The 19,434-nt window shown below is 45.4% G+C and overlaps 1 protein-coding gene and 1 long non-coding RNA gene across 5 annotated transcripts in view; both read left to right on the top strand.

The window, feature by feature from the left end:
• The first annotated feature begins 760 nt into the window (after positions 1 to 760).
• On the top strand, positions 761 to 12,093 carry LOC311439211. Of its 2 annotated transcripts, XR_014694591.1 has the most exons (8): positions 761 to 2,661; positions 3,972 to 6,583; positions 6,840 to 6,945; positions 8,002 to 8,202; positions 8,462 to 8,616; positions 8,859 to 9,049; positions 11,310 to 11,397; positions 11,975 to 12,093. It is a non-coding gene; the product is annotated as an uncharacterized lncRNA (long non-coding RNA). The 2 variants fall into 2 exon arrangements; XR_014694592.1 differs by lacking the exons at positions 11,310 to 11,397; positions 11,975 to 12,093 and adding an exon at positions 9,262 to 9,701.
• A 1,044-nt stretch (positions 12,094 to 13,137) lies between these two features.
• PAK1 (p21 (RAC1) activated kinase 1) overlaps positions 13,138 to 19,434 on the top strand; it is a 68,916-nt gene continuing 62,619 nt past the window's right edge. Inside the window, exon 1 of one of the 3 annotated variants that reach the window (XM_084524602.1) lies at positions 13,138 to 13,224. The gene's annotated coding sequence lies outside the window, so the exon portion shown is untranslated. The remainder of the gene's footprint in view (positions 13,225 to 19,434) is intronic. The other 2 variants (XM_084524605.1, XM_084524603.1) reach the window with 2 other exon arrangements.

The following is a 19,434-nucleotide window of genomic DNA, read 5'->3' as shown; positions in this document are numbered from 1 at the left end:
GGCTAAAGTTGAGCAATGAAAAAAAAAACCCTGAGATGTATGAACATTGTTTTAGGAACACACACAGCAGCGTGTAGCCCCTGCCTTGTCTTTTTAGCCTGTGTGATTTTCAGAACAGGAGACGTGCTGTCTCTGTATGACTTCTGTTGTGTTACCACCTTAGGACTCTCAATTCGGTAGTGATAATTAGTTAAAATTAGTAATAGAAAACCTTTTAAAATCCTTAAGTGTCTCTGGTGCACGTCAGAACTCCCCAGCTGGACGGTGCAGGCTGTGTTGTTAACGGACAATGGAGATTATCCTTTAAATGCTTGTGTTTTTGGAGACCTCCGTTCTTCTTCTTCCCACCGAGTGATTTGGGCATGCAGTAGTGACCGTGAAAAATTCTGGCTCCTCTGCATTTCTTACAGTATTAGATAAGCTGCTTGGTTTTGTAACATTAAACAGCAAGAATCACCTTCTCTGGAAACGCTCGAGTGACCATCGCTCATCTCCCCAGGCAGCTGGGCAGTCAAGGACAGTCTGGCCGTCTTCTTCTTCATCCTGCAGTCCCATCTGATCGAGCCGGGAGAAGAGGGCGTTCTCAGGTCAGGGAGCTTGTCTGAGGAGCTGACTCCCTGTGGATGCCTGCCATCGATCTTCTGTAGCTGTCTTCGGGTCTCCGGGTGCACCTCATCAAAGTCAGTAAGTTTTTGGCAGCTCTGGCTCCCCCTTCTCCTTTCAACTTATTTGGGATTTTTAGCACAGGGAGGTTGCCTGCAGTAAGTACCAGTGCTCATACTTTAAACAATTACTCTGTTATATAAAGGGAAAGTGCTAGTTTTTAGAACTGCAGTGACTCCCCCCCACCCCGTCCCAGAAGGCGACACCACAGCAAACGAAAATAGTGGGCAGAGCTAGCAAAAATGTTATCTTGCCATTAAAGTGTAAATAACACTTTGGCGTTGTGATTTCACTGCTATATAATGCTGGTCTGGGGGCCACATTGCAAGCAAAGAGGCAAATTACTTTAAAGAAAACCCAAATCTCTGTGGTTTGGAGGTCACCGCTGTGGTGTTTCTTTGTTGGATGTTCTGCAGAGCAAACTGCAGCGTAGCCACTGAGAGTCTCAGGTCCCCTCACCTGACCTGGATGGATGTGGAGGCTTTATGACAAGTCTAGGGGATTTAGAGCCGAGTGGAGAAGGAAGTTGACCAAAATAGGTAGTATCAGAACAAGGGAATATGCTTATTTTATGAAATTACTGATTTTTGATGAGAAGAATGGGATCTCTCAGGACCTCAGGGAAGTAGTTGGTGTGTTGCCACAGAGATAGCTGAGTCAGACAGCTGAAAGTGAGGATTATAGCACGAATGATAACATAAACAGGCAAGTTCTGCACTCCCTACTTATTAGGGATTTTTCACGATCGTGTCCCATGAGCTCACTGAACTGCTTGGTTCATTCCATGTTATCTAGGTCAAACTAACAGCTTGTGAAGGGAAAGACTCATTGGGTAAAGGATAGGATGGGTGGGCTGGGACAGGCAAAAGGGAAAGGTTCAGCATGGCAAGAGAACATCTTGGCAGCAGTCCAGCAAAGTTTGTCAGACAAAACCGCAGTCTTCCCTTTGACAGTGACGGGAGGCTTGTTCCGGGGCTGGAAGCTGCTAGAAGCATTCCTCGCCCCGTGCACAGCAGTGATTCCGCCTGCACGTCTGCTCACCCTGAACACCTGCAAAATTCCAGTTTAAAAGCACTGAAAGGCTGAGAGAGGGGGGGAACACTTTGAAATGGAGAGCTTCCTGTGCGCTTTCCGAGGACCGGGGTTGCTTGCTGACCTGATTTGTTTTTTAAGTTACTGAGGTTTATGCTTTTACATTTATTTTCCCTTACTAAGTGGGCCTTGCAGCCTGCTGCTCTGATTGCGATCTTATTAGTCACCAGATTATTTTACAGGGTTTGGGGAAGGAAAAAAAAAAAAGAAAGCATACAGCCACCGGCGATCTCTGAGCCAAGTTTGTTTAATAACAACATCCTGTTCACTTCTTTTTCATGTTTCCCCCAAAATATTCTGTTCTGCATCTATTTATTGCGTATGAGAACTGTTTGCTGAAGGAAACTTACCTCCTGTGGTAGGAATGAACCTCACACAGTTTTTATTCAGGCTAAAAAAATCTTAAGTTGTCTTACTGGTGGTGTGAATATAGTGGCACATACCCTGATGATGACTTTTTAAATTATTTTTTTAATAGCTCTAAAATGTTCGTCTACAGATGGTTCAGAACAAACCAGAGGTTAAAAAAAAAAGAGGTGATGAACTCCTGGTATCCAACTTCGTATCGTAAGTGACTATGGAGGGCCCTGGGTAGGGAAGAATCAGGCTCACTTGCTTGTTAGGTCGTTTTCCTACTTTTTTAGGTCTTTTTTTTTCTACTTTTCCTACTTTTTTCCCACTTCTTTGTTAGGTATATTTGTGATATACTTTATATTTACATATTTTTTATTTGTGATATATTTTTGATGTTTTGATTTTTTTGATGCTTGCAGAGATCAATTGTATACCTGCTGTGTTGGATGGCTTTCTTCCACTTGCACACAAGGATGAGCTCCCAGTGGAACTAAACACCAAATATCTCCTACTCTCTTCAGTACAAGTGGACACTTGGGTCCTGCAGGAGCTGTGAGTTCAGCTTGGCAAGTTTTTATTACTCTTAATTAGTGTTACAGCAGTGCCTGCCAGCTATGGCCTTGCCATTCTGGGGACTGATACACACTTCAGATGGAAGCCTTGGGCTTGGTCTGGGCTTCAGGTCTGACTTTCATCTGTGTACAATCAAAATAATTTTAATTACTGTATTGCCTAGCCTAGGTGTATGTTTTGTCTCCTTAATTTTTAGGTCTTAAATGCATCAGCCAGAGTTTGTGACAATGCAGCGTGCACCCAGTGTAACAGCAGAAGGGCTGATTACTGTCTCTTTCCGTTCACAGAGAGACAACACAATTAAAAATAATTATAAAAAAATAAAATAAGCATATTTCCAGTGTACCGACTGCCTCCTCATGGCTCGTGGTACAAAGGCATCATCCTCAGCCTGAATTTTATTGTGGTGAGAAGGAGGCCACAGTGGTATTCCTACGGATGTTGCTAAGTTCTTCCTGTTGAAGAACAGCAGGGGAGAAAAATGTTGTTTGAGGGAGTTCCAGCCTGGTGAGCAGGAAACCGTGATACCTGGCAGACAGCTTTCCCCTGTAGCTGTGCCATTATGCCCTGCTCGAGGGCATCCAGTAAAGGTGGAGACGCTGCAACTCCTGGAGAGCGATTGCTTTGATGCTCTTGAGCAAGGAAATGCGATCACCAGTTCACAGAAATCCTAGCTGTGACTACAACTTAATGCTATTTTTTTTCCAGTGTTCTCTGGCAGGAATATCTAAGAATCAAGTTATTAACTTTGGAGCATTTTCTCATCGGAATTTCGGGCTGTAAGTTCACAAACATGATTCTCCAAAATGACCAGCCAAAGTGATTTTATTCTGGCTTCCAGCGTTTCTTGCACTTTCAATTTTCCTTCTGCACATCAGGCTGGATGCTGTTGTAGCGAGTACAAGCATTTCAGCTCCTGTATCACCCTAAACCCTACCCAGGATCCTCGTAGCAGGCGTTCCTTTGTCTGCATCCCCTAACCTGGGATGGCGTTGGTTTGAACACACCTCACAGCCAGCAGTCTCACACCAGGAAACAAGTAAATAACCAAGGGTGAAGCACCGCTGCAGTTCAGCACACAAGAAAGCTGAGACCAAAACTACACAGCTGCCTTTCCCCTTGGGGTGTGCTCTAACCCTTAGGCTACATCGTCTCTGGCTCCTTTTTTGGCCTAATAGTTCCTAAATTCTTTGTTAAACCGAGGCAATAATTCAGCCAACGTTTTGTTACCCTAATTTTCTCGGGCACTTTCATGCTTATTCACAATTCTCCTTTTGTCTCAACTTAAGGCATCGATCGCTGCTGCTTGTGCTGCCTCTCTGACGTGGGTTGCTGCCTCACAGAAGAGCTGTCAGAATAAATGTACGGAGGGGCTCCTACCTGACAACAAAGCCGAGCTCCCAGCTGGCTGATAAAGATGCATCTGAGTCAAGGCACCGGATTTTGAAGAGGAGCAGCCAAAATGCAGGGACACATTGCCTTCTGCTGACTTTGCTCGAGGGCTGGGAGCTCCAGCCCTAGGTGACAGCTAACAGCTGCAGAATGATACCATCTCAAGCTGATGCAGCTGTTGCTAAGTGACTGAGCTAAATTTAGCATTTTCATTTGGCAAATTTAACAAATTAATTTGGTGTGCAGGTGTTAATTTATTACCTTAACTATAAATATATATATATATATATTTTTTTTTTCCTTTTTGCCTTTGAGACTGCCTGGCAATTGTGGGAGAGAATTCATTTGAATCCCTAGCCCTGTCTGGTTTCACCATTCTTTCTGAGCTGATCCTGGGATATGATTGATGTCTTGCCATCCCATTCCTTAATTGCACTTTGCAGTGATGAAGAAAACCGACTAATACTTGAATTGCAAGCCGGTCTCTGTCGAAGCAGATGAAATAATTGTCTGGAAAACCAATCAGGAAGCATTCAAATCTTCCTCGGTGACGTGACTCCTTCAGATGGCTTGCCTCCTTCGAGATCGCAGACATCAGTGGTAAGATTAGCCTGGCACTCTGCAAGTGCTTACTCGGCGTTTCATCACCAGAATGAGTGCTGCTGGGTTTTCGTGCTGCTGCTCCTCTGCCAATGTCAGGCAGATTTAGGCAGAGCGAGCCTCGCATGCTGAAACCTGGTCAGTCCTGAAGCAGCATGTTAAAACAAGAGCTTGCAGTTGGATGCACTTTGCTGTGGGGATCGGCTGAGAATTCAGAGGCTGATACAGATACCTTGCAACTGGATACCCATGAGAATGAAGGAGCTGAACTGAAAGAGATTAAGCAGCTCTTTGTACATTCTTCCCTGTGAAGTGTAAAGAACTGAGGGCTTCATTGTTTTGCAACCACTTAAAAATTAAAGGGGAAAAACAATTGCTTTAGCACGGTCCTCTTGAGGAGGGTTTTATTAAATCTGCGCTTTCCAGAAGTCTAGGCATATGTGCAAAAAAACGCAAAAAGTCCTCCATCGAGGGATTGCACAACAGAATGTTGTCCACTGTGTAACTTCAATGTACCCAACCCCAGCTCCCCGTGAGCAAGCAGCTTTCCCACACTTTCAAACACAGTCCACATACATCAGCACTTGGCTCCCTTTCTGCATTGTGCTTTGAAAACTATTTACCTTACGCCTCTGGGCCTTTTCTCTCTGTACAGCCATTTACCTCGTCCCTCCTGGGTGGGATAAAAGCCACTGTCAACGGGGTAAGTTTCAGTATCGTGTCTTCCTGCAAGACTACTCACACAAACCCTTGGCATAAAGGCTGCAAATATGGGGCAAACAGCAAAATGAAACGTTTCTGCTTTTGCCTCCCCTGTAGCTCACCTGCCTGCTGAAGATCAGATCTCCGTGTGCCTGTACTGGGTCAGATCTGTTCTACCAGGCTTATTTTTGCTAGGACTGTAAGCATTCAGCTGCAGTTTTAAGGGCTGATCTCATCTGAGAACAGGGCTGGGAGACAGGAGCTCCCGACTTCGTGAAGCGTAATTGCAGTAGTTTTGCTGCATGGCCTCAGGCTGCTGGTTGAGCTCTTATCTCATTTTGCCCATCTGTAATGCTGCTCAAAGGGTGCTTTGGTGATTAATTTATGCTGATGAAGTTAATTATTTGGTAAGAGTTGAATAATTCGATAAGGATCTCAATATATCCCAGCAAATGTGGCGAAAAGAAAACCAAAATAGCCAGCCCTAAACCTCTTAATTAACAAAGCCAGACGAGATGGTGAGACTCAGGACAAAAACCTCATCACAGAAATTACTGCAGTTACAGTGGTGCTTTTTATCTAAACTGGGGATCCTAGATGAAGTTATTCTTCCAGAGCTAGCACAGCTTGATGTTCCTCTGATTTCAGAGGCAGCTTGGCAGGAATGTGAAGTTAGAGGGCGGCATGTTCCTGAAATCTCAGCTGTACCTTGGCGGTTTTGGGAGCTCTATGTTGTACACAATGGTGCCCAGGAAAAGGGTTCATGGGCTATTGTGATGTTATTTTGTAGTTCCTGTAGGTAGGAATTGGAAATGATATATGAAGACAGAAAAAAAAAACGTTCTTCCCTCATTTAAGACAATGTACCTAGCTCCATATACATGTATGTTCTATTTTACGACATTTCGCAAAAAATAATCAAATTTATTAAGGTTTCTTGTGTCCTTCAGAGCAACTCATCAGTTATTTGGAGAGCGCTGAGATGTGCATCATATCAGAAGAATTCTGCAGGGCCAGCTCTCTTGGCAGGCTGGAAGCGATCTGTACCTCCATCACGGGTTGGTCACACTAAAACCAGTTAAACCAATTTAACCAGTGTCACCCTACCCAGCAAAATGCCCCTGAGCTTTTCTAGCTCCCTCTGCTGGATTGACTGTGGAAGCTGCTCTTTACCGGGCAAAATGGGATCTCCGGCTCAACATTTTAGGTGAGATAATGCTGCACACCAATTTGAGTTATTTTGCTGTTGATGATAATGCATGTGCCTCATGTCAGTACAGATTATGTTGCTGAAGACCTTTTATTTGCTCTTTAACAGAACTGAACTGCACTGATGCTCAAAGCTGGTACGAAATAAACCAAAATTCAGCGTATTTTTTCCTTTGTGTCATGATTCACTTAATTCACCTTGGACATGAAGAAAATAGGTAGGAACGAAGGATGTTGGCTTCATATTTTCGCAGTTTGCTTGCGAAGCATCAGTACAAACCACCCAGAGACTCCACGTCTGTCTGTGCCTTGCAGTTTTTGGTTGCTGTTCGTGCAACCCAGAGAGGCAGAATCTCAGAGGTAAGGAAAAGAACAGGGGAAGATTTCTCCCTGCAGTTTTTTCTCCAGGGTTTTGTTCAGCCCACTTTTAAATGGCTCAAGCAGCCGCAGTGGTTCGGGCTATGACATTTTGGCAGGGTGTGAAACAAACTCTGGCAGAGGTGTTATGACTGAAGGGCTGGTTTTGTTCTCTCTGAAATGTGTGGCAAATGCCTCTCTAGCTTCAGCCAGAGCAGGATCGGGTCCTCAGAGTCACACAGTTTGAATAAGCTCAGCAAAACCAGCAAAAGAATAGAAATCTGTCGCACCACTACATTGTCACAAACTCTTTTGGGCTTGCTGTCCTCTGCTTAGGGTGTCCTCCAAAGCAGCCAAGACTTTCTGGGTAGAAAAATAAGCTGATTTTGGTAGGTTTTGAGTAATAAAGTAGCCTTAGATTAGTACTCCCTGTCTGGTGTCTCCTTCAGACTGCCTCCTGCATTACGTAGCAGTTTTGTTGTTGTTGTTTTTTTTTTTTTTGTTTTTTTTTTAAACCTCGTACTGGAAGTGAAACCTCTCCAGAGGCATACTTAAAAAAAAATCAATAGAGAAGAAAAGCTAATTGATTTTTTTTATTATTATTATTTTTTATTATTATTTTCCTTATAGGATAGCCCATTAAACTTGGACAGTCCCTACTGAAAGAAAAGCTTACTGCAGTCTTTTACCATGCTATTTTGGAGTTGTCTCCCTTATTGCTCTGATATTATAGCTTTCTTGTTTTATTTCTCCCCACTTACAGGTAAAAAGACATTTAAAAAATAATATGTATATGGATAACTTGGATTAAGTTCACTTTTAGCAGTGTCATTCTGGATTTCTTACTGGTTCAACAGGAGTTGCTGATTTCAAGTTACCTGTAAACCTCTGTTTTTTCCGGATTCTCTCGATAAGTATTTATTGAATCATTGGGCTATAAGAAAATAGAATAAAAGGAATGGAAAATTATAGAAAAGTGATTCTGAGTGTGTTACAATAACATCAGAGCTCTGTAAGCTGAATCCTGGAAGGCAATAGCATGCTCTGTGATTTCTGCAGGTATTTCACCCATCTGGAGACATGCTCTCATGTGCTTGGGATGTTTGCCTGCCTCTACCATGCTACTTTCTGTGCTTCCTGCGCTGTCAGCAAGTTCCTTCATGCTCCAAAGACCCAAGTGAATGAGCAGGATGTATGAGCTTCCCTTGTTGCCCTCTTCTCACTTCTGCCAGCCTCCCAGCGGAGCCCCCCTGGCTCTCCGTGAGTACCTCGTTCCTCGTCTGAAGGGCTGCTGGAATGAATGGATTTCACAAATCAGAGTTGCTCTCGTGATTTCTAGTCCAGATGGAGTCCACTGAGCACTAAGGGAGAGTTCAGACTTAGCATATGCCTACCTTAGGTTGGCTGGGTGGGAGCAGGAAAGAAAAGGGCTTTTGAACATGAGGTGGATGACAGGCTGGTGCTGGTTTTAATGTCTGAAAGCAGTTTTTCTTATCCTAGCATTCGTTTGTCTCTGCAGATCCTTGCCTGCTGTGGGATCAAAATGTAAATGGTCAGCTCCTGGTGTGAATTAGCACAACTCCTGACCCAATGTGTTCAAAACTTACAGGGGAGCTGGGGAGAAAGCTGAGGCATTTGAATATGTTTTCTGTGTAAGGCTACAAATGGCTAGAGGTAAATTTTCAAGAAATAAAACTCTTCAGATCACCAGGAAAACACACAAAGCCTAAGTCAGGAACATGTACAGCTCCACAGAAACTTGTAATGCAGGGCAAAACTCCCCCCATCTCTTTAAGCTTGAATTAGCAGCATGCCTCAAAACTGGGATAAATGCACTTAGATTCCACTGTTAGCTAATGAATCAAAGCCTGACCTCATTGTTAAGCCATTACCCATCTGTATTTTATGACTTCCAGAGATACATAAGGCTTCCAGAATCAACGAGTCACTTGTGGCTGCCCTAGTATGCATCCTGACTTGCCGACTGCTCACCGAAGCACTGAGTGCTCTTAGCTGTCACTGTGCAATTTCCTGGCTAAAGGAGATCTGGAATGTAAAAGTATTCATCACCAGAGGTTTTGCTGGATTCCAGGCCTTCAATGAAGCGGTAAGAGATGATTTAAAGTTGGAATGGCATAAAGATGCCTCTGAGTTTTCAGCCAGCTATAGGGCAACTCAACCAAGAAAGGAAAAACTGAATTTGGGATGGATTTCTTGACATAAGCTGACCAAGGTTTAAGTGTTTCTCCAGGATGGTAAGAAATGCGTGTCCATGTTAAATCAGCACGAGATGTAACGTGCTACTTCCATCCATTTCAGAGCTGCCACTGCCTTTCTTTGTGATGGCTGTAGCACACCATCTACCATCAGGACAGGTAAGAGAGGAACCAGGTGTTGCTGCTCTCTTCCAGTCAAGTGGTTCAGCCCTTTTATTACTTTGCTACTTGGTCTTTCTGGCATTGGCACACCCTAACATGGAGGAAATGAAAGATTGCTGCTACTGTGCATGCTGATGTGCTTTTAGGCTTTCATTCAGAAAAAAACACTTGGTTTGTGCATCGCAAGTTTGCATCCAGAAACACATTTTCCACTGCTTCAGTTCACCATGTTATCTGGCCAAAGCGGAATGAAAAGGAAATGGTTCTGATTTTGAAGTGTTTTGCAGAGCTGGACAAGCACACACGATACGTAGGGCAGTGATGAATCATAGTCTGTCTTCTTCATCACTTCACACTGCCATAACAACATTATTTTGCTGGATTTCCTTCTAATTTACTGGGTGAGAAACCTCCAGGCGATAGGTGGTATCCCGACCCACTGTCACCTCCAGTTTTGTTTGCCATTACTTGCTGCTTCTTCATCTTGGTGGTGGGCAGTTTGGCTGAGGAACTTTGTTTATGTGTGATAATAGGACTCCTTTTTTTCTTTTTTTTCTTCTTTTTCTGATCCTTGTCTGACTACAAAGCCTTGGAAGTTTTCTTTAGATATTTTTGATAATTCTTCAAGGCTTTCATGAACTCTGGCTGCTTCCTTGTAGGCAGAGGCCAACTTGTCCATAATTGCTCGAGTAGGTTAAAGGAGTGGACAGATGATGGCAGGTGACTAAACTGGTGCATCCTAACAACTTGCTGTTCACCAGCTACCCTTCAGCTTCTGTGATTTCACATCTTCCCTGTGCATCATTTCAGGCAAGACTTGGGGATTTGATCCAGATTAAAATTCACCCAGTAAAAATTGGAGGTGGCCAAGTGCCCCGAGCCCTCCCAAGTGCACAATTAGCCGTGCTGGCACAACGCAGGGAGTAGCTTAGGAGCAGAGATGCACGGCAGAGTAAGAACTATCAGTGCTGGTATTGCTGACAAGGAATAAATCGTCAGGCTATGAGCTCCAGAAGCCAGGCTGCTCGCTCTGCTGTACATTGAAAGGGGAGGGAAATGCAGTTCTGATATGATCGCTGTAAAATCGATTGCTTAACAGAGTTGGTCTTTGCGGCTGGGGCCTGGTGCCAAGGTTCTTCCCACAGAACACCAGAGACCCTTTTGAGGTGTAAGAAAACCCCATCCCCCCTCATATCGAAAATGGGCCGCCTGAATTTATCCTGAGTACAAGGCAAGATGAATCACTTCCCCAAACCCCTTCTGAGCCTTTTCTCTGCCCTGAGTACTCAGAACACAAACAAAAGAATCTGAATTTCACTTATTCCTGTCTCAAGTACCAATTTCTGGTTTGCAGCAGTAGCTCCATACCCCATTCTGATATTGTGCATGGAAATCCCAACCACCTCTCCTTCCATATGTTTGGGAATCTCCTCTGAAATATCCAGCAATAGTTTCGGACAAAGGAGTTTTGAAATTTGGGTAAATTCAGAAGGGTATATCCCAGGATACACCTTCAGGATAACTCTTTAGGATTCCTCAGTACTATAGAGTAGGATAATAAAATGTAAGAATACAGTCCTGAGTGTTTTGCTGAAACCCCTTGGCAGTGAATATGGAAAGATTTAATTGAAATGATTTCTGAGTCGAGTTAACCTGTGTATAGATAAAGCCTTTCCTCAGCTCTAAGTGGCTTTAAAACACCTATAATTACAGTACAACATCCTCCTGGTTATTTTGTGCTGCTGTAAGTACCTTTATACAGATATTGAAACCACCATAACAGGGTTTATACAGATATAAACCAGCAGTACGTGGGCCAGCCCTTAAGTCAACCACTGCAATTAACCTTATGCCACCATTCTCCGTTTTATTGTTAAGCAGTTGACTAAAAGCATTTGGTAAAATATCTTGCAAAGAATGCATTTTATGAGCTCTTTGGGCCAATCTCTTGCCTGGCTTCAAAATCTATTATTATTTTTTAATTATCAGGGCGCATCCCCGCTCCTTAGGAGGCTTCGTGATCTAAAGTACAGTACAGGAGGAAGTTGTTCGTCAGGTCTCGGCACAGGACAGAAAGGTAATTGTCTTCAGTTCCAACTCCAGCTCTGACGAGGGTTTCTTGATAAGGCTGATGGTGGCTGCCTGTGAAGGAGGGCACCGATACGCTGCCCTGTGCTGATGAAACACCTTGGCCTCACACCCAGCTCACAGCCTACGTGCAGACCCTGCTTCGGGTGAGCTCATGCAGTCTGAATGGTTTCGAATCAATTTTTAAATCTATCCAGCAGAGGAAGTAATTCCGAGCGTGCCGTCCCACAACAGGTTAAGCTCATTGAAATCAGCTCTGCTGCAAGCCCAACCTTCCCTGCCAGCCCAGCCCAGCCTTCCCTGCCAGCCCTGGCCTTGCGTTCTCGCTTCCTCTATTTGTTTATTTATTTATTTTTTTTTTCTGTGGGATTCATTTTCTGCTGCTTTAGTTCCTGGACAAACTTATCAGGGGAACTGATAACTGTTGGTATGAGGGGGAAGGGCAAGACCGTGGCAGCGCTGTCGTATGGGTGCAAAGGCAGGGCAGACGTGGTGACCTGTGTTATTTGCCTCCCTTTTGCCCATATTTACCTGCTTCACTAAACATTTAATGCCTGTACGTCTAGACAGCGGGTTCTGAGCAGGCAGCCCGTGAACATCCATGCCATCAAATCCCTCCTCTTCCTCGTCACGAGACCTGAGCAGAAAACTCTTCTGTTAAGTAGGGTGACATGTTTCCAGCGAGCCGATATCCCTGAGTTATAAGATACACAAATCTCACCTCGTGCAGCCCAGGAGCAGGGCAGAGCCCATTTTTCCTTCTCTCCTTTTTTTTTGGATCCCCAGGCACACACACACTCCCTGGCACGACGGAGCCGGCTCGGCGATGGTACGGTGCGATAGGAATTGCAGGAATTGAGTCAGCCCTGCCTGGTGACCTGCTCCCTGCCGGGCTGCCACGCTGCTGGGATGCCCAGGAACGATTTATTATGGCCAACCATAATAAATAATTACGGCCGACCATAATAAATAATTAAGGCCAACCCCGCTCTCCCTCCTTCACCCCATAAAGCTGCTGGGCAGCCAGCTTTGCACCAAGGCTGGATTACAGCCCCAAAGATTTCTTCCAGGGGTGAAGCTATGCTGGGAACGTGCCCCCCAGCCCTCCAATAAATAAATAAATAATAAGAAATAAAACAGGAAAATAAATAATAATGAAGCACACAAAAAAACCCACAACTTTTCACCGCTGGGGGGGGGAAGGAAAGAATGGCGGGGTGAATATGGGGAGGGAATGGGGGGATCCTGCCTCTCCCCCAGCTCCAGCAGCCCACCTTGGAGGTAAGGGGGTGGTAAATATATAAAAATAATATAAAAACAAACAAACAAACAAACAAACTTTTCACCTGGGTTTGCTGGGGGTGGGGAGAATGAATGGGGGGAGGAAGGAATGGGGGTGAGGGGATGAATGGGGAGGGGAAATGGGGGGACCTTGCCTCTCCCCCAGCCCCGGCAGCCAATCTTGGAGTTAGGGGGGTGGTAAATATATAAAAATAATACAAAAAGCAACTTTTTATCCTGGCTTGCTGGGGAGAGGGGGGGGGAGGAGGAATGAATGGGGAGGAGGAATGAATGGGGTGTGTGTGAATAAGGGGACCCCGCCTCTCCCCCAGCCCCTCCAGCCCACCTTGGCTGTAGGGGGAGGGTGTTAGGGAGATTTTAGGGGGGTGTTAATGGGGCGGGGACCCCCTCCCGGAGCCAGAGGCAGGGACAAAGGCGGGGAGGGCGAAGGGAGGCGGCGCTGGGGCGGCCGGAGGGCGGCGTGGGGAGCGCAGCGGAGCGGGGCCGGGCGGCGGCACCTTGCAGCGGGCAGGAGGTGAGTCCTCTCCTCCCTTTCCCACCCGGGAAGGGTGGAGAGAAGGGCTTTTTATTTGTTTCTTCCTCTTCTTCCCTTGTTTTTTCTTTTTTTCTTATTTTTTTTTTTTAATTAGGAAAGGGGCGCCCCCCTTCTTTCCCCACAGCCCGGCTCCCTCCTGCCTCCCCGGCTCGGTTGTTTAACAAAGGGATTTGGCTCCAGCCCCGGGTTGTGCAGGGTTTTTTATTTTTTTTTGGGGGTGTTTGGGGCAGAGGATTGGGGAGAGGGAGCTCGGGGTTCAGCCCTGGGGTTTGCCCAGCACCCCCGTCCTGAATGGGGCTGGAGGGGGGTGCTGGGGGGTGACCCCAAAGAGGCGAGGAGCTGAAGCCATGGGGGGACGCAGCCCCTTTGGGGTGTTTTTGGGGTGGCTGGTGCACAAGGATGGGGAGGTGGGAGCGTGTCTGCCCTCATCCCCCCACCCCACTCCACGTGCGTGTCTGAGGTCGTGGCTTTTTGCCATGAAAGTCCCTAAAAGCCAAGCTGGGCTTGGGATCGGGGCGTAATTCCCACTGGACGGGACCTTAATGAGGTCTCCAGCACCCTGCTTGGGGCTTCTGTCCGTGAGTGGGACAGGAGGGACCCTGCGGGATGAGTGCCACCTCTGGGTGCTCTCTGAGAGCCCCAAGGACGAGCTCCTGGGGCTGCAACTCTCCTCCCTTCCCCATGCACAGAAAAGCCCCAAATCCCCAGCTCTCCGCCTGCAAAACCCCCGTTCTCTGCTTTTCTTGGTGGGATTGAGCGATCCCAAAAAACGGGGAGAGCTGCCTCCATCCCTCTGCGTGCCGTGGTGCGTTGGCCCCTGCTGAGCATTTCTGCCTCATTTCTTCAGCCCTCACCTCCAGTTCTTCTTCTGCAGGAGCAAGATTTACTTATAAAAAGACATCAGGACCTCTCCCCGTGCTGGGGGCTTGCTACCAGGTGGCAACTCTGCACTTTATGGGGTTATTAGGCACGCCGGGTGTCTGTCCCTATTACATATTAGATCAAGAACAAGTGGAAAAGAGGTGCAGCCAAGCTTTTTAAAGCGAAAGCAAGGCATGGCAGCAGGGTGAAACGGCCGTGCCGGGCACAGGCGGAAGGGTGTTTGTTCTCTTTGCTCGCAGTTTCACTCTTTGCACAGTGACTCACGGCCGCCTCTCGCCAAATTGCCTCCTCCGTCCCCATTCCTGGAGTTTCCTGGTGCTGGACTGCTCCGACATCCTTTAACGGGGGGTCTCGCTCGTGGGTTTTTAGGATAAAAGCTGGCAAAAACTCCTCCTGGTGGAACAATTCGAGCGGGTGTCCGCTTGGAAATGAATTTCTCCCTCTGCGTTTTCTGTGGATTAGTCAGAGAGGGCGAGCTTGTCTCTCCAGGGAGAACAGGCAGCACGGAGGGAACTTAAATGTGGCCGAATGCTGAATTTGTTAAGCTGGGGATTGCCCCTGTCTCTTGTTCTCCAGCTATGTTACACAGGGCAGATAAGTTTAGGGTGAGAAACTCTTAAGCCAGGCAGGTATTCAGCCTTCCCGAGCCCTGTGGGGAGAGGCTGTGTCAAAGGAGGTGATGTAACTACTGTTTGTGGACTGGGAAGGGAAAGCCAAGAGTAAAATTGAAGAGGAAGATGCTCTTTTGTAGCATGACGATGAGAAATCTTTGAGTACTGTGTGATTTGGATGTTGCTGAGAAAAAAAGGGGAGGACACGCGAGGCTTTCGGCTCACGCTCTTCATCATGGGGGTGTTAGAAGAAACGTGGAACAACCCATGTGTAACTTCCACGAGTGAAAATACATTTCTTGTTGATTGTGGTTTTGACTGCCTTGTTTGCCATAGGCTGAAAATGCTAACTTTTTTTTTTTATTATTTTTTTTTTTTGCCTAAAAGGTTAAAAAAACTCTTTGATTTCTTCTGATTCTCGTGGATCCTCTTCCAGGTTTGTGCAGAGCTTTCTCAGCTTTGACTACAAAAGCATGAATTTCACCCAGTTTGCTATCTAAATTATTATTATTTTTTTAGCTTTATATATGAGTGATCTTTGGTGTGGCTTCTTTCTCTTTTCTGCACCTTGTCTCACTTCCTAGGTGTGGGAACTCAGCGTAATTTCAGAACCGCAGCTGTTACGGCCCAGTTTCTTTATATTTTAAGGGTGTGCAGAACCACCTGGGGTTGAAGCAGGCTGTTCTCAGCAGCAAAATGCTGGATCCCGAGCTCCACCCTTCAAGTGATCGGGGTTTGCAGCTCATCCTGTCAACCACAGCTGATAAGAGAAGCAAGTGCACTTTGCAAAGGGCCTGCAAAACAACCCCTCCTCGTGAGGAGGCGCAAGGAACGGGCCGAGGCTGAGCATCTATAAAGAAAACACGTATTTCTTTAAACCTTAGTCAGTATTTAGCCCTTTGACATGTACAGGGATATCTCTTGCTGGCTTTTTAACCTCTGTGGGAAGGCGAAAGAATGTTGTGTGCCAGATTTGCACTGTCTGACAGCCCTTCTTGTGTGCTGGGCAAGGAGCTGGGCTCACATATTTGGCCTGTGGAGGAATTGGGGAGAATGTAGATAATGTTCTGCTTGTGTTGGCGCTTGCTCGTATGGAGAAAATCATTTGGGCTGCTTTTCGTATGCCCTTTCGTATTCCTGAGCTTGGCTGCAGCTGCGCGCGGCACGCGTAGATGTGGACACTGGGGCTGCGAGGGGCAGCACTGGCGACAAGGGCTCCTGGCTTTGTGCAAGGGAAGGATGCTTTATTTTTGTCCTCTCCTTCCCTGGGCACATCCTTGGAGCTGTAGATGCAGCCTGGGTCCTGCCATGCTGTGATTTTCTATTCTGTGCTGTGCTCTGGCTCCTTTTCGGCTGAATGTCACTGTTTGGGGACCCTTCGTGGGAGTCCCTTGATGGCAGTATCGCTGCTCCGAGCTCTCTGTATCATCCGCAGAAAGGAAAAAGGCCCTTTTAGGACACGCTATGTCTCATCCTCCAGTAGGCGTTTTAAAATAGGTCAGAGAGTTGCACTCGAAAAAATGCTGATGGCTCGTTGTACTCGTTGCCTGCTGCGGTGTATGAGGCAGGTAGCTCGGGGGATTTTCTCCTACCCATCTCAATTTGGGGATGCACCAAACCCTCTGGCGAAAGCAGTGGATTCTCACAGCTTCCCTGAGTCCCCTTCCTTTTAGCAATTGTTTGCTTGGGCTGGGCAAGGGGAAACCAAAAAAGAGCCATCCGATTAAGTGCGTTTCCAGGGGAATTTGATGAAACAGTGGAAGTAGGGAGGTCTGGTTTACGTACCAATATACTTCTGGTAAAGTGGCTGGGCTGTGGAAGAGCTGTTTAAACTGGCAGTCCTTGTGTTCTGGCTTCCTGTCATATAACCAGTGATGGCCATTCTCTATCTCTTTCATCTTGTCTTAGACACAGGTTAAACGATAACTGTACTTCCATGCTTTCGTTCCATCTTGCCATCCGTGCTCTTTGGACCTGCTATAAAGCCAGTTTATTTCACCCTTACCACCGGTATTACTGCCTTAAAGTCACTCTTCTTCCTACATCTAGGCTAGCATCAGTGAAGTCACGAAGCTGCAAATGACGTGTCCCTTTAGCATCTCAGGTGATGGAAAAAAAAAAGAGAAAAAAATCGCTGGTGGGATAGAATTGAAGTCCTATTTGGGGAAAAAAAGACCAATTCAGAAGATTGCCGAAGCAGTACACAGATGTACTTTCTGAAAAGGAAATAATTCTTCCTACAATAGTCCTTTGTGATCCCGATTAAAGTGTAAGAGGCATGGCATGTGATAAATCGTGCCTACCTTGAATTATATGACATAGAGCTGCAAACATCTCCTTGATCTTGGCCTTTAGCTATGGACTGTGAGCAAGTCAAGTGGCAAATCCATGTTGTGTACAAGCGTTTTGTGTTTTGTTCTCTTCTTTTTCCATGAAATTAGTTCATACATGTAACCGAAATGGATAATGCGGGAGGAAAATAATTCCTATTCGTACTGTGTGTGTTTTGGGGGCAAGGAGAGTTGCCTGGGTTTACCCTAAAGCGTTGCCTCCTGCTCGTGTGAGCTTGATGTATGTACTGTCCACAGTTCCCAGGTGATGTAAAGTCCTTACTCCTTCTGAAGGAGTAACAGCACCACCTTGGAGTTACTTTCTGCGAGTAGGGCCTTGAGCTGTCAGTTCTTGTAATGACTGTAAGTTTCACAAAAGTATTTTATATGGTGGCTCTTTTGATCGAGCACGTTTCTTAGGGCGTGCATCCTATTCACGAAACAGGAGCTGGAGTAAGAAATATCTTTCCCTTGAACTGGTGTCTTGCTGCAAACGTTCTTTCTCCTCGTTTACCCACAGAAAGCTTTGTATAACATGAAATACATTATTGTTTCTTTAGCATAAAGAATTTCCAATATATTTTTCTGCACTAGCACATTACATTCTCTGCTGATCTTAAGATATGAGTCTCTTGGCCACTTGACTCAAGCTGCTTGGAAAAATGATTCTTTTTGTAAAAATGGGATTTATTTTCCCAGCTATCTGTAAGAGAACGTTCTGCAGTTTCATCAGCAAGTTTAATTTAAAGGCTTTGTGCCAGGATGAATCTGTCGTTTGCCTTTAGTAGGTATTTCAAGAATGTCTTACTTCAGTCTTCCTTTGGAGAAGCTACGTCAGAGCCGAGTGTAGACTTCGTGCGTGCCCGTAATTCAGATTTGTTTGGGATGAAGGATAAACTGGTTTCCTCCACCAGCAAGCAGGGAAGAGTAGATCCTTTTGTCCCAGTAAATCCGGTCTGTCCTACTGAAGCTACTGGGTTTGTTTCAGCTCAAGGCCCTGTTCCTTTGTCGCATGCGTTTGGGGCCATTGCTGAGCTCTGTAACTCTCTCTGTTGAGTTAGAAGGGAAAAAAAATGAAGCCAGGCTTATAATGTATCCCTTGCTTATTCTAGTTCATTAAACTGCTCACCTGAGTCTGAAGTCAGACGTTCCTTCGCAATAAAAGGTGAATTGAACAGCTGCAAAGACCAGGGAGTACATAGCACAAAAAGGAATGAGCAGCCAATGGGCACATACAAATTTGAAATGCAATATTTATTAGTTCATTAAAATTAATAAGACACTCAATTATAAAACATCCATTACATTTTGCAGTTCTTCTGGAAATAGAACAATTTCCATGTCCTTATCCTTTCAGGAACACCTCACTCAAGGCAAATTTTAGCATCGTTTCCTTTGCTAACCACAGAATGTGTTAACTCTTATTGTAGCCCAAGTTTGTCTGCGTTTTATTTAGTCAAATGTTGTTTTTAATAGACCATTGTTTTAAATAAACTGGAAGACTTAGTCATAGTATGTACTGGCTAAAAGTTGTTTTAATTGGGAGTGAGTAATAAAGTGTATCACTGAAATGATGACTCTATAGTTAAGGTCAAAAGGCAGATATTCAATTTAGTTTTAGAAAATCAGACAAATCTATTTAAAAACAAAGCCTATTGAGGGAAACTTAAGCTCAGGAACTCAAGAAACAAGTTTGGGAAAGGGAATGTTAGTTCATAAAAAGGAAGTGTGACATTTTTCTTTATTATTCAGAAATATATATCTGTTATAACGCAGAAATGTAGTTTTCAGGCTACGGATTTGTTGCTCTTATGGAAGTTTAAATGACTTTAGGCTTAATTTCCAATGTTAATCTCTGGTTTTGTTTTTACTCAGTATCGTGCTTTGTTCAAATAATCTCTCTAATAAAGGATTTCCTGGAGATGGGTTGAAGCACTTGGCCCTTGGCACTTTTTGCTGAAATGAGGAATTGCGGTAGGAACACTGGGTTTCCGTGCAGGAGTGGGCTGGAGGAGGATGAAGACATGAAATGAAGACCCTGGAGTGATTATTTAGTACAGATTCTCTGAGGGCTGTACCAAACGGCACTTTTAATGGATGTGGTCACTGCTAATTTTTTTTTCCCACAAATGTTTGATTCGATTGTCTTGCTGGACTGCCCGGGGGAGCTAACTTTCCTGTTGAAACCACAAAATGCTAACCACAACTTAGAGCTCACATCCCCGTTTGGCCTTGCTGTTGTGTTGACTTCGGCCCCGCTTGGGAATAAGATGCGAGTTCAATTTCAGCCTTGCTTCCGTGGCATTGCAACAGATGATAACGGGAAGGCTTTGGGAGCTGAGCTAAAAGGGGGCAGCCTGGAAATG

The sequence above is a fragment of the Aythya ferina genome (genome assembly GCF_964211825.1).
Source record: "Aythya ferina genome assembly, chromosome: 1".
In the NCBI taxonomy this organism is placed as follows: Eukaryota; Metazoa; Chordata; class Aves; order Anseriformes; family Anatidae; genus Aythya; species Aythya ferina.
The sequence above is the reverse complement of the archived record's forward strand: the minus strand, read 5'-3'. Positions and strand labels throughout refer to the sequence as shown.